Source organism: Rhinoderma darwinii, chromosome 8 (genome assembly GCF_050947455.1).
Source record: "Rhinoderma darwinii isolate aRhiDar2 chromosome 8, aRhiDar2.hap1, whole genome shotgun sequence".
NCBI lineage: Eukaryota > Metazoa > Chordata > Amphibia > Anura > Rhinodermatidae > Rhinoderma > Rhinoderma darwinii.
In genome coordinates this window covers 55,950,243-55,962,408 of record NC_134694.1, presented here as the reverse complement: position 1 = coordinate 55,962,408, position 12,166 = coordinate 55,950,243, and positions in this window count along the sequence as shown.

The window sequence follows — 12,166 nt, the reverse complement described above, 5'->3', positions numbered from 1 at the left end:
TTTTATAAATTGCAGTACCACTGGGGTCGTGTTTATATGGCCACATGTCCATGTGGTCTGTCGTATGTAGGCATGACCACAAGGGAATTGAAAATGAGAATTCAGGAACATGTGAGGGATATCAAAAAAGCTGGAAGAATTGAGAGCAACAATTGGGACGAAATTGAGAAACTCAAATCCATCCCAAGACATTTCAGGGACTTCCATAATAATAGGTGGCAGGATTTAAGAGTACAGGGCATTGACAAGATCATCATTGGTACACGTGGAGGTGATACTTTCCGTAAATTGTAACGTATCGAATGTAAATGGATTACAAAGCTCAAGACCAGCACACCTTTGGGCCTTAATGAAAAAATGTCCTTTGCCTCCTTCCTATAAACTCTTTTGGGTCTTACGGCATCATTAGTTTTTAACTACATAATATTTGAATCTGACGAGTTTGGTTTACCGGGGTTTTGTTGATTATTTCACAATTATGCTCTGGTTTATGTATTTTTGTGTATTTTGCTGTAATCATATTTCCTTTTGTCGTTGATGGTTTGCATTGACATGATTGTTTATTGTGTCTTTTCATCCTCTTTTAGGGGTCTTGTTATCATTGGCTCCACAGTATATGGGCTGAATTGAATATCAAGCGTCACACAACATGTAGTATTCTAATAATTCTTGGTCTAATTCATGTTTATGATTTTTGCAGAATCATGTCGGCTGTTGTTCAGTGTGGTTCTTAGGTTTTTCAAGGGGTACTTTCTCTATGTGTGCTTATACACGTGACAAGTGTCTTGATATCTGTGTTCAGTATTATTGTAACTTCATTGGGATATATTTGCTTTTTGACACAGTATCTCCATACTTGTCTGTTGTATTGTATATTGGCACACATATATTGTACATATATATTTTGTTTATTTATAAAATGGGAATAAAAATTCCTTTATATTATTTATCTATTCCTTACACTTTATTGTCATATTATATGGCATGTATACATTTATTGTTATATGACACATTATTTCTATACTTGTCCGGTGTTAATGCATATTTGCACACATATATTGCATATATACATTTATGTATTTTAGCATCAATTTTATTAAATTATGTACTTATTTATGACACTTTACTGTCACATTTTATGGCATGTTTATATCTCTCACATATCCATATACATTTTTTATTATATGCACATTTTTGTATTTATAGTCTATTACAGTGTACTTTTTCATTCACATTCATATATTTACACTTATGTTTTTAATATTGTTTCATTACATCGTATTATATTAGAAATATCCTTCATTAATGGATTATCTGTGTAATGTTTTACTAATATTAATATAATAAATTGAATTTATTGTTCTTTTGGTGCATCTTCACGTGTGTTTCACTTTATTTATTTTTTATCTTCTCTCTTCTTCACATCACTGAGCACGTCTATTCACTTATTTTTGCACCTATTTTATTTTGGTTGTAGTATTATGTGTGAATTTCCCCTTTCGAATTTGGTTTCATATCCAATAATATGTTTTTTCCTTGTATCTATACATTCATGAAATCATATCATACTGCAATGTAAGCTTGTATTGATCTAATGACATGTTTTTTATATGATAGTTTTTTGTATTACTATCATCTTTGAAACATTGGTTCCATGTTCAGTGACCGATGAATATACGGGTTTAGCTTCGTTACTTGCATTGGATGGGCTTGAGGGATCGTATGTGCCCACATCCAAAATGGTCACTTTGGTATGTCTTGTTATATCGTCACTTATGTTAAATATGTTGAACGTCATATTGACTGATGGGATCGGTGGATCGGTTTTGCCCACATCCAAAATGGCCACTTTTGGTTAATACGTCATATGAGTGCGACTGTACACTCTTTCCTGGCGCTTATGCACTGATGTACACGCGCATGCGCAGTGTCATCAATGCGTCTCATGGATAGGGAAAAGATGGCGGTGCGTGTGACTCTGTGCTCAATGTTCAGGTATTTAAACACATATTATTTGAATCATGGATACTTTACACCTGGCCCATTTACCGATAATAAGTTAACTTTGATACCTACTCTGCCCATATCCAAAATGGCCACTTTAGGATGATGTGTCATCTGAGTGCGACCGTACACTCTCTTCCTGGCGTCTATGCACTGATGTACACGCGCATGCGCAGTGTCATCCGGGCGTTTTATGGATAGGGAAATGATGGCGGTGTGCGTGACTTAGTGTCCAATGTTCAGGTATTTACATACGTATTGGTTTAATCATTGATACCTATACACCTGACCCAGCTATCGACAATTAGCTATCTCTAAAACTAAACTGCTATTGGTTATCTCGAAGGGACTCCTCCTTTCGTTTCGTATAAATATAACATCAACAATTCTACTCGTCAGTACCCCTTGAAAAAGCTACCGCGAAACGCGCGTCGGGGCTCCTGGTGTGGTATTCATTTTTGGCTTTTCTCGTTGTACATGGGTTGGTATAGTTTCTGGGACCGTATTTCGGATTCATGGTTACTTCTTGGTCTCTTTGTAGCTTTATACATTGTATTTTGATGTTAGCTGCCAATCCGCTGTACATTCTTGTGGGTCTATTTTTTGCTTTTGTGTGATGACATGGTATGTTGAACCGCATTTTATGACTGCAGACCTCCACTATATACATATAGCCTGTTTACTCATTGACCCGCTGTGCTGCCATTTATGCAACAATGTCTATGTACACGTCATTATTTTTTGAATAGCCTTTCTGTCTTCCACATCAGTGTATTTTTAATTGTTTGTTACATTTTAGGTCCTGATGGCCAATGTGTTTTTACCATTTTTGTAATAAAGGATTCATACATTTTTGCAGATACAATTTGTATTTGGTGTTATTCTTCCCTTAGTGGAGGTGTGATATGTCCTCACATTCAGTTATAGGTATTCTTTGTCTATTCTTTTGATAGGTGTGGACGCTTTATATAACGTTTATCGTTTGGCCTGTTATATTATAGGTATTAATTACTCTTTGTCATCACCCTCCACTTTGTCCAAGAGATGAGAATCCTGAACAGTAGTTCCCCCTCTAATAACTCTGAATTCCCTTATACAGGTATATATATATTTTTTTCTAAAATGGACAATCCCTTTAAGGGAAGATATTGAAAAGTAGGCATGTAACTCTACCCAAAAGCAAAATGAAAAATAGGTGGGTGAGAAAAAAAGGTTGAGTTTGGAAACTTTCCTTCTATCAAGTGACATAATTTGAATCTATAGCACTATCTGGTGACTGCTACAAAACCCTACAGCAATTTTTTTCATTAATGCTTGTTGAAACAAGTAAAAATTCATCACACTGAGGCCTAATTCAGACGAGCGTGTTCGGTCCATGATATATGTTACGTTTGTCGGCCGCATTTCCCGGACCGAACACACTGCAGGGAGCCGGGCTCCTAGCATCATAGTTATCTATGACGCTAGGTGTCACTGCCTCGCTGCGGGACAACTGTCCCGTATTGTAATCATGTTTTCAGTACGGGACAGTAGTTCCACGGACAGGCAGTGACACCTAGCGTCATAGATAACTATGATGCTAGGAGCCCGGCTCCCTGCAGTGTGTTCGGTCTGGGAAATGTGGCCGACACACGGACCGAATATCACGGACCGAACACGCTCGTCTGAATTAGGCCTGAAGGTCATGAAACTGACTAAAATCTGTCCTAAAAAGCAGTAACTGCGCTCAAAATTCTGATTTATTTTTTAGCTCAACCCACCAATGGTTGGGACCTTAGGAGAGTGGCACTTGTTCCTCCCAAACTGGTGAAGATAATTAACTGAGATAGTGCTCAAAAAAGTCAGAGTGAAAAAAATATAGTGAGCCCCATACAAACTATTAGGTAAAAAAACTATTTATTATACTCATAGCCATATTAAAAACAAGCACTTACAATATATCCGGACCATGTAGTCTCGTGTGAGCAAGTCCGACTCGACACAATTGCAGATTCTTCCGGGGTTCCCTAACATTGTAGACTGGAACTCGAGATGCTCCCTGTTTAGGAGGAGGAAGCGCCTCTCATCTGACATCACAGCCATAGGTAGATGGAGCACTTAGAATCCATCTGGATTTATTGCCAGACTTCAGGTGTGTTACCTTTGACATACTTAGTGACATGGTTACAGTAGTACGGTTGATAAAATAAATATGTCCATATGGAAGAGGACATAGATAATTGGAAAGGATTGATCTAGAGAAAGTTAAGAAATCTATAAGGCATTAACCAATAAAAAATTATCTCCTGATTCCAAAAGGTGATCAGACTGGATACATTTTTCAAACAAGAATTCTATACATTGACATAGGCGTTGATCAGGGACGTAACAAGTAAACACTGGGCCCCATAGAAAACTTTTGACTGGTCCCCCACCCCTGGGTGCTACACCCAGTCCGCCCTTGTAGATAGTCCCCCCTGTAGATAGTGCTATCCAGCCCCCCTTGTAGACAGTGCTATACAACCCCCCTGTAGACCGTGCCATACAGCCCCCCTGTAGACAGTGCTATACAGCCCCCCAGTGGACTGTGCTATACAGCCCCCCGCTGTAGACAGTGCTATACAGCCCCACCTGTAGACAGTGCTATACATCCCCACCTGTAGGCAGTGCTCAACAGCCGCCCTGTAGACAGTGCTACACAGCCCTGCCCTGTAGACAGTGCTATACAGACCCCCCGTAGACAGTGCTATACAACCCCCCTGTATACAGCCCCCTTATAGACAGTGCTATATAGCCCCCCTGTGGAAAGTGCTATACAGCCCCCCCGTAGACAGTACTATACAGCCCCCTGTAGACAGTGCTATACAGCCCCCTGTAGACAGGGCTATACAGACCCCCATAGACTGTGCTATACAGCACCCCTGTAGATAGGGCTATACAGCCTCCCCATACTGTGCTATACAGTCCTCCCTGTAGACAGTGCTTTACAGCTCCCCAGAACAGTGCAATACAGCCCCCCAGTACAGTCCTATACAGCCCACCCGTAGTGCTATACAGCCTGCCCCCCATACAGTGCTATACAGCCCCTACTTGTAGATAGCACCACCACCTCCCTTGTATATAGTGCAATATATCGTCCCTCCCAAACAAACAAAAAAATATACTCACCTGGGCCCCGTTCCCCAGATGAACAGAGCAGCACCTCAACGCCGATAGGATCCTTGCGTGGGCCGGCGTGATCTCGTGACGTCATCACGCCAGCCTGCGCAGGGATCCTGACCCTGTGCCTGATAGGTTGCAGACCAAATGTGGCCTGTAGCCTATGGCAGAGCAGGAAGATATCTCCCTGCTCTGTCATAGTGCTCAATAATATCTGCGTCCGAAGGGCGCAGATACTATTGAATGTGCCATTGCTACTGCTGTAGCAGCCCACATTCCGCGGGCCACCTGTAGCAGCCGCTAGGGCTACTACAGCAGTAGTTACGCCACTGGCGTTGATGCGACTTTGTTGTAACAAGTTATCTAAACTTTTTTAAAGTAATTTACAGTTACTGCCATGACTAGCTCCTGAGGGAGGCTATTTCAAAGATTCACAGGTCTTAAGGCGAAGAAGGGTTGTCGCCTCAGGAAAGTGAACTTTTTTCTCCAGACCGAGGGAGTGCCCCCTTGCTTTTTTAGGGAATTTTACATGGAACATATTTTCACCATATTTTTTGTATGGACCATTCATTTATTTATACAAGTTAATCATGCCCCACTTAGTCGTCTTTTTTCAAGACTAAATACATTTCATTATTTTAAACTTTCCTCATAATTAAGATTCTTCACCCCCTTATTAGTTTTGTTGCTCTTCTTTGTATGTTTTCCTATTACAGGGTATGTTTTCTGTGAACTTGATCCCAGAACTGAATTGCATATTCCAGATGAGTCTGATAATGTTTTGTAAAGTGGTAATGTTATGTCCCTGTCACGTTGGTTAATGCTTCTTTTAATACATGACAATATCCTGCTGGCCTTAGAAGCAGCTGATTGACATTGCATGCTGTTATTTAGTTTATGATCTACAAGTACACCCAGATCCTTCTCAACAAGTGACTCTCCCAGTATAGCTCCCTCTAGGACATATGATGCATGCAGATTGTTGGTACCCAGATCAGTGGCGTAACTACCGCTATAGGAGCCATAGTGGCTGCTACGGGGCCCGCAGCATGAGGGGGCCCATACCACCTGCCAGCACAGCCCCCCATGGCCGGAGGCTCCGCTAGCAGCCGCTATGGCTGCTACAGCGCGATGCCACTGAAGGGGTTGTTCCTACAAAAGACATGCATCCCCTATCCACAGGATAGGGGATGCATGTGTGATCGCTGGGACGCCAAGCGATAAGGAGAACGGGCGACCGAAAATCCCCTGACGTTCTCCATGACAAACCTCGGACATCCGGGGTCAGTCTGCAGCTCCATAGAAATGAATTGTGCACGGGTCGCGCTTGTGCGCATGCGTGACCAGCGCACCTTTCATTTTTATTGAACTGCGCAGACTCCGGAAGTGCAAGGTTTGTCATGGAGAACTTGGGGGGACTTTCGGTCCCCCGTTCTCCTTATCGCCGCCAGCGATCACACATGTATCCCCCTATCCTGTGGATAGGGGATACATCTCTTGTGTAGGACAAACTATAGGCCGTTTTTTTTTGGGGGGGGCTATATGGCATTATCTACAGGGGGGACTCTGTATGGCGTTATCTACAGGGGGGTCTGTATGGCGTTATCTACAGGGGGCTGTATGGCGTAATCTACAGGGGGGCTGTATGGCGTTATCTACAGGGGGGATTGGGGCTGTAAGACATTATCTACAGGGGGCTGTGTATGGTGCTATCTATAGGGGGCGCTGTGTGGTGGAATCTATAGGGAGGCACTATCTACAGGGGGGATTGGGGCTGTAAGATGTTATCTACAGTGGGCTGTGTATGGTGCTATCTATAGGGGGCGCTGTGTGGTGGAATCTATAGGGAGGCACTATCTACAGGGGGGGTTGTGTGATACCCAGCGGAGGGGGGCCCCAGTCAAAAGTTTGCTATGGTGCCCAGTCTTTCCTAGTTACGCCCCTGACCCAGATGCATAACTTAACATTTATCTGCATTAAACCTCATTTGCCAAGTTGATGCCCAAATACTCAGCGAGTCCATGTCAGCTTGTAATTTGTGAGCATCTTTCAGAGACTGCACTATACTACATAGCTTGGTGACATCTGCCAATCTACTTATTTTTTGGATTGTTCCCTATTCCTAGGTAGGGTTATTTTACCCATCATTTTGTGGAACCAATACAAATAAAGCATTGAAAAATGGTGCCTTGAATTACCTGTATAAAATACATTTGACAGTGGGATCAGGTGGAATTCACCTTTTAAGTAAGCACATTGAAGATCACACTGGTGTATACGTCATTCTTTGGATAAACATTCAGGTTTATGTCCTAAGTGAAAACCAAGTAAAAAGCGTGGTGTTTGAGCTTGGCCTAATAGGACTGATATCCTGTCCTAGGCTATGTTGACATTACTGCTTGAGGCTTTGTTCGAAGCCTCCGTCGCTGATTCTGTCATGTTTGCCGGAAAAAATAGTGCAGCATGCAGCGCTACTTTTTTAGTCAAAATAAGTGACACCATGACAAAACTTGGCAGAAACCATTATAAGTCAATGTGGTCTGTTAGACCCTGTTGGTGTCCATCGTTCAACAGATTTAGGCCGCCGTCAATTTAGGCCCAATAGTCTTGATGCCAGCCTTAGGCCTCATGCACATGGCCAAGGCTTGCTCCAGATTTATTTGGGCCCTTGGGCGATGCACACAATAACCCCCATTTTCCTGAACTTTTCTACCCACCCAGTATACCATACACGTATAATGCTACCAGTGGCATTAAGTGTTCACACATGGTATTTTTGCTGCAGATAGTGCTGCAGATTTTCACACTATTGTTTACTTGTAAAAATAACGACAAAACTACAAAAAAAGTTACATGTGAACATACCCTAAGGGGGAGAGAGGCAGCTGCATGGAAAGTTTGCAAATTAATTTTACTATTGGAGATTTGGTTGCGGTATTTGTTAAGATGGTCAGATTTTGATTTGAATTTTGTGAGACAAGTAGTAGTTATTTTAGGTGCCATTTTGTGATACATTTTGCATTTAATTTATACTAACTTTATTATGGGGGAGATGCAGAAAACAGCAATTCTTTAATTTTTTCCCCTTTTTATGCCATTTACCAACCACCGTAAATATTGTGATAACTGTATTATATGGGTTGTTACAGTTATGGGTAATATAAAATAGGTCTATGTTGTTTATTATTTTGTGATGTTTTTTTAAAGAGGCTCTGTCACCAGATTTTGCAACCCCTATCTGCTATTGCAGCAGATAGGCGCTGCAATGTAGATTACAGTAACGTTTTTATTTTAAAAAAACGAGCATTTTTGGCCAAGTTATGACCATTTTTGTATTTATGCAAATGAGGCTTGCAAAAGTCCAAGTGGGCGTGTTTAAAGTAAAAGTCCAACTGGGCGTGTATTATGTGCGTACATCGGGGCGTTTTTACTACTTTTACTAGCTGGGCGTTCTGACGAGAAGCATCATCCACTTCTCTTCAGAACGCCCAGCTTCTGGCAGTGCAGACACACAGCGTGTTCTCGAGAGATCACGCTGTGACGTCACTCACAGGTCCTGCATCGTGTCGGACGAGCGAGGACACATCGGCACCAGAGGCTACAGTTGATTCTGCAGCAGCATCAGCGTTTGCAGGTAAGTCGATGTAGCTACTTACCTGCAAACGCTGATGCTGCTGCAGAATCAACTGTAGCCTCTGGTGCCGATGTGGCCGACAAGATGCAGGACCTGGGGCAGGAAGTGAGTGACGTCACAGATCTGCAATGCCAGAAGCTGGGCGTTCTGAAGAGAAGTGGATGATACTTCTCGTCAGAACGCCCAGCTAGTAAAAGTAGTAAAAACGCCCCGATGTACGCACATAATACACGCACAGTTGGACTTTTACTTTAAAGATGCCCACTTGGACTTTTGCAAGCCTCATTTGCATAAATACAAAAATGGTCATAACTTGGCCAAAAATGCTAGTTTTTAAAAAATAAAAACGTTACTGTAATCTACATTGCAGCGCCTATATGCTGCAATAGCAGATAGGGGTTGCAAAATCTGGTGACAGAGCCTCTTTAACCCCTTCCCGCGATTGGGGACGTGACTAAGTCCTGATTGTACAGTCACGCCCAAGCTTTAAACTGTCACCGTGTCAGGAGACACGGTGACAGCGTTCTGATCGCAACTGTCAGAGACAGTTGCTGAGAAGGACCAATGGCACAGGACCATTCAGAATGGTCCCGTGCTGGCAAGTGCTTTGATTGGCTAGTCAATACGGACTGGCCAATCACAGAGCAGGAGGCTTGTTTTGTCAGCGTCTCCAGCTCTGATAAGCCCACTTCTATCAGAGAGCTTGTCAGAGACGGTTGCCAGTAAGAAGAACGTGAAGAGTGTAACAAAAAAAAAAAAAACTGCGATCCGCCCCTTTCTGCCCTTTTTGTGCCCACTGACCAGTGATCACCACCTTTGGTGCCCACTGGTCATCAAATATATAAGTCCAGTCACCCACAGTGTCCTTCTGCTGTGCCCACTGCCCGAGTTCTCTGTTAGGTAGCAATGCCATGTCTCATTTAGTTTTTCCCCTGTTAGGTAGGGTATCCTTACTCATCGAATACAGCTGGGTCGCTGGTCACTGGTCTGTTCTCGTTGCTCAGTTGGGAGTAGCGGTGTTTATTTCTTGTGAGAAAAAAATAAAACAAAGCAAAAAAAATAAATAGTTTTTAGTTAGTAGCTGCACTTTGTAGTAAAGTATTCTAAAATCCCCCAATATGGCCAAGAGTCTTCACAGCCAAGGAAGCATATAAAATGATGTTCGTGCTCTCATCTTTGTCCGCATCAAGTGACTCCGAGTCTGCACCCCCCTCCCCCCGTTGGCGCAGAATAGTCGAAGGTCCTGCTCTGCCTGAGCTGATATGGGAAGCTGCGGACAATTAAAACCACCAGGTGTCTGAATTTACAGCCCCCTCAGGCATTCAAATTGACACTACAGGTTTAAACCTCATTGATTATTTGAAAGTTTTTTTTTCTGAAACCCTTTTAGAATTAATGGTCCAGCAGACCAACATATATGCGGATCAGTTCATCTCCCAGAACCCTGACTCTTTTTACGGGAGAGGCTAATTGGACCCCCACAAACGCAATGGAATTGCAGACTTTTTGGAGCTTATTGTTAACCCCTTCCCGACATTTGTCGTATGGATACGTCATGGAAAGCTAGTGCTTCCTGCATTTTGCCGTATCCATACAACAAATGGTGGACACCGGCTTCCGTAGCCGACGTCAAGATGGCGCCGGGTCAGGAGCTGAGTCGGTGTCATCAGTGGTGGATGTCAGCTGTATGTTACAGCTGACATCCACCTGTAATGGCAGGAACCAGAGCTAGCTCCCATCCCTGCGATTGCTGCATCTTAGGGTATGTGCACACGATAACTGCAATTACGTCTGAACATACGGAGCTGGTTTTAGGAGAAAATTTCAACAACAATTTCACATGTAAATGCATGCACTCGCGTTTTGCGGGGAGTCTTTTACGGACGTAATTTGGAGCTGTTCTTCATTGGAGTCAATGAAAAACGGCTCCAATTACGTCCCAAGAAGTGTCCTGCACTTCTTTTGACGAGGCTGTAATTTTACGCGCCGTCTTTTGACAGCGACGCGTAAAATGACAGGTCGTCGGCACCGTACATCATAAAGCCCATTGAAAGTAATGGGCAGATGTTTGCCGACGTATTGGAGACATTTTTTCAGACGTAATTCGAGGCGTAAAACGCCTCCATTACGTCTGAAAATAGGTCGTGTGAACCCAGCCTTAGAGGTTGCTAGCAGATCGCCAGCCCTGCCATGCAATCAGGGCGGCCGATGCTGCTATGGCAACAGGAAGCCTAACAATGGCCTCCTGCTCCGCCATTACGGGAGCCAATTAGGACCCGCCGGGAGGCGAAGCCTAATCGGCGTGCAGTCAGTGAATGACTGACAGATCTAATACATTGCACTACATAGGTAAAAATATTGTATTATTTATTCCACGCGGTGAATGCCCTAAAAAAAAAAGTAGAAATCTATACCAGAATTTCTGTTTTTTTTGTCACTTTGCCCTACAAATATTGGAATAAAAAGTCATCAAAAAGTCGCATGTATCCAAAAATGGTACCTATAAAAACTATAGCTTGTCTCGCAAAAAACAAACCCTCATACAGCTCCGTCGACAAAAAAATGTAAATGTTATGGTTCTCACAACTTGGTGACAGAATAAATACATTCTTTTTACAAAAGTAATTTTATTGGGCAAAAAGTTGCAAAGCATGAAAAAGTGCTATAAATTTGGTATTTCCAGAATCGTACTGACCTGCAGAATAAAGTTAACATGTAATTTACGATGCGTGGTGAACACTATAAAAAAATACCTAAAAAACTATGCCAGAATTGCAGTTTTTTGGTCCCTTGCCTCCCAAAAAATAGGATAAAAAGTGATCAAAAAGTCGCATGTACCCCAAAATGGTACCAATAATAACTACAGCACTTCCTGCAAAAAAACAGCCCTCATACCACTACGTCTATCAAAAAATAAAATTAGTTAAGGCTTCCATACGTCAGTAAATAAATAATATGCAGTTGTGCAGGTCCGAGGGGAACATTTCTTGAAAGTAATGGGCAGATGTTTGCCGACGTATTGGAGCCGTTTTTTCAGATGTAATTCGAGGCGTAAAACGCCTCCATTACGTCTGAAAATAGGTCGTGTGAACCCAGCCTCAGAGGTTGCTAGCAGATCGCCAGCCCTGCCATGCAATCAGGGCAGCCGATGCTGCTATGGCAACAGGAAGCCTAACAATGGCCTCCTGCTCCGCCATTACGGAAGCCAATTAGGACCCGCCGGGAGGCGAAGCCTAATCGGCGTGCAGTCAGTGAATGACTGACAGATCGAATAAATTGCACTACATAGGTAAAAATATTATATTATTTATTCCACGCGGTGAATTGCAGTTTTTTGGTCCCTTGCCTCCCAAAAAATAGGATAAAAAGTCGCATGTACCCCAAAATGGT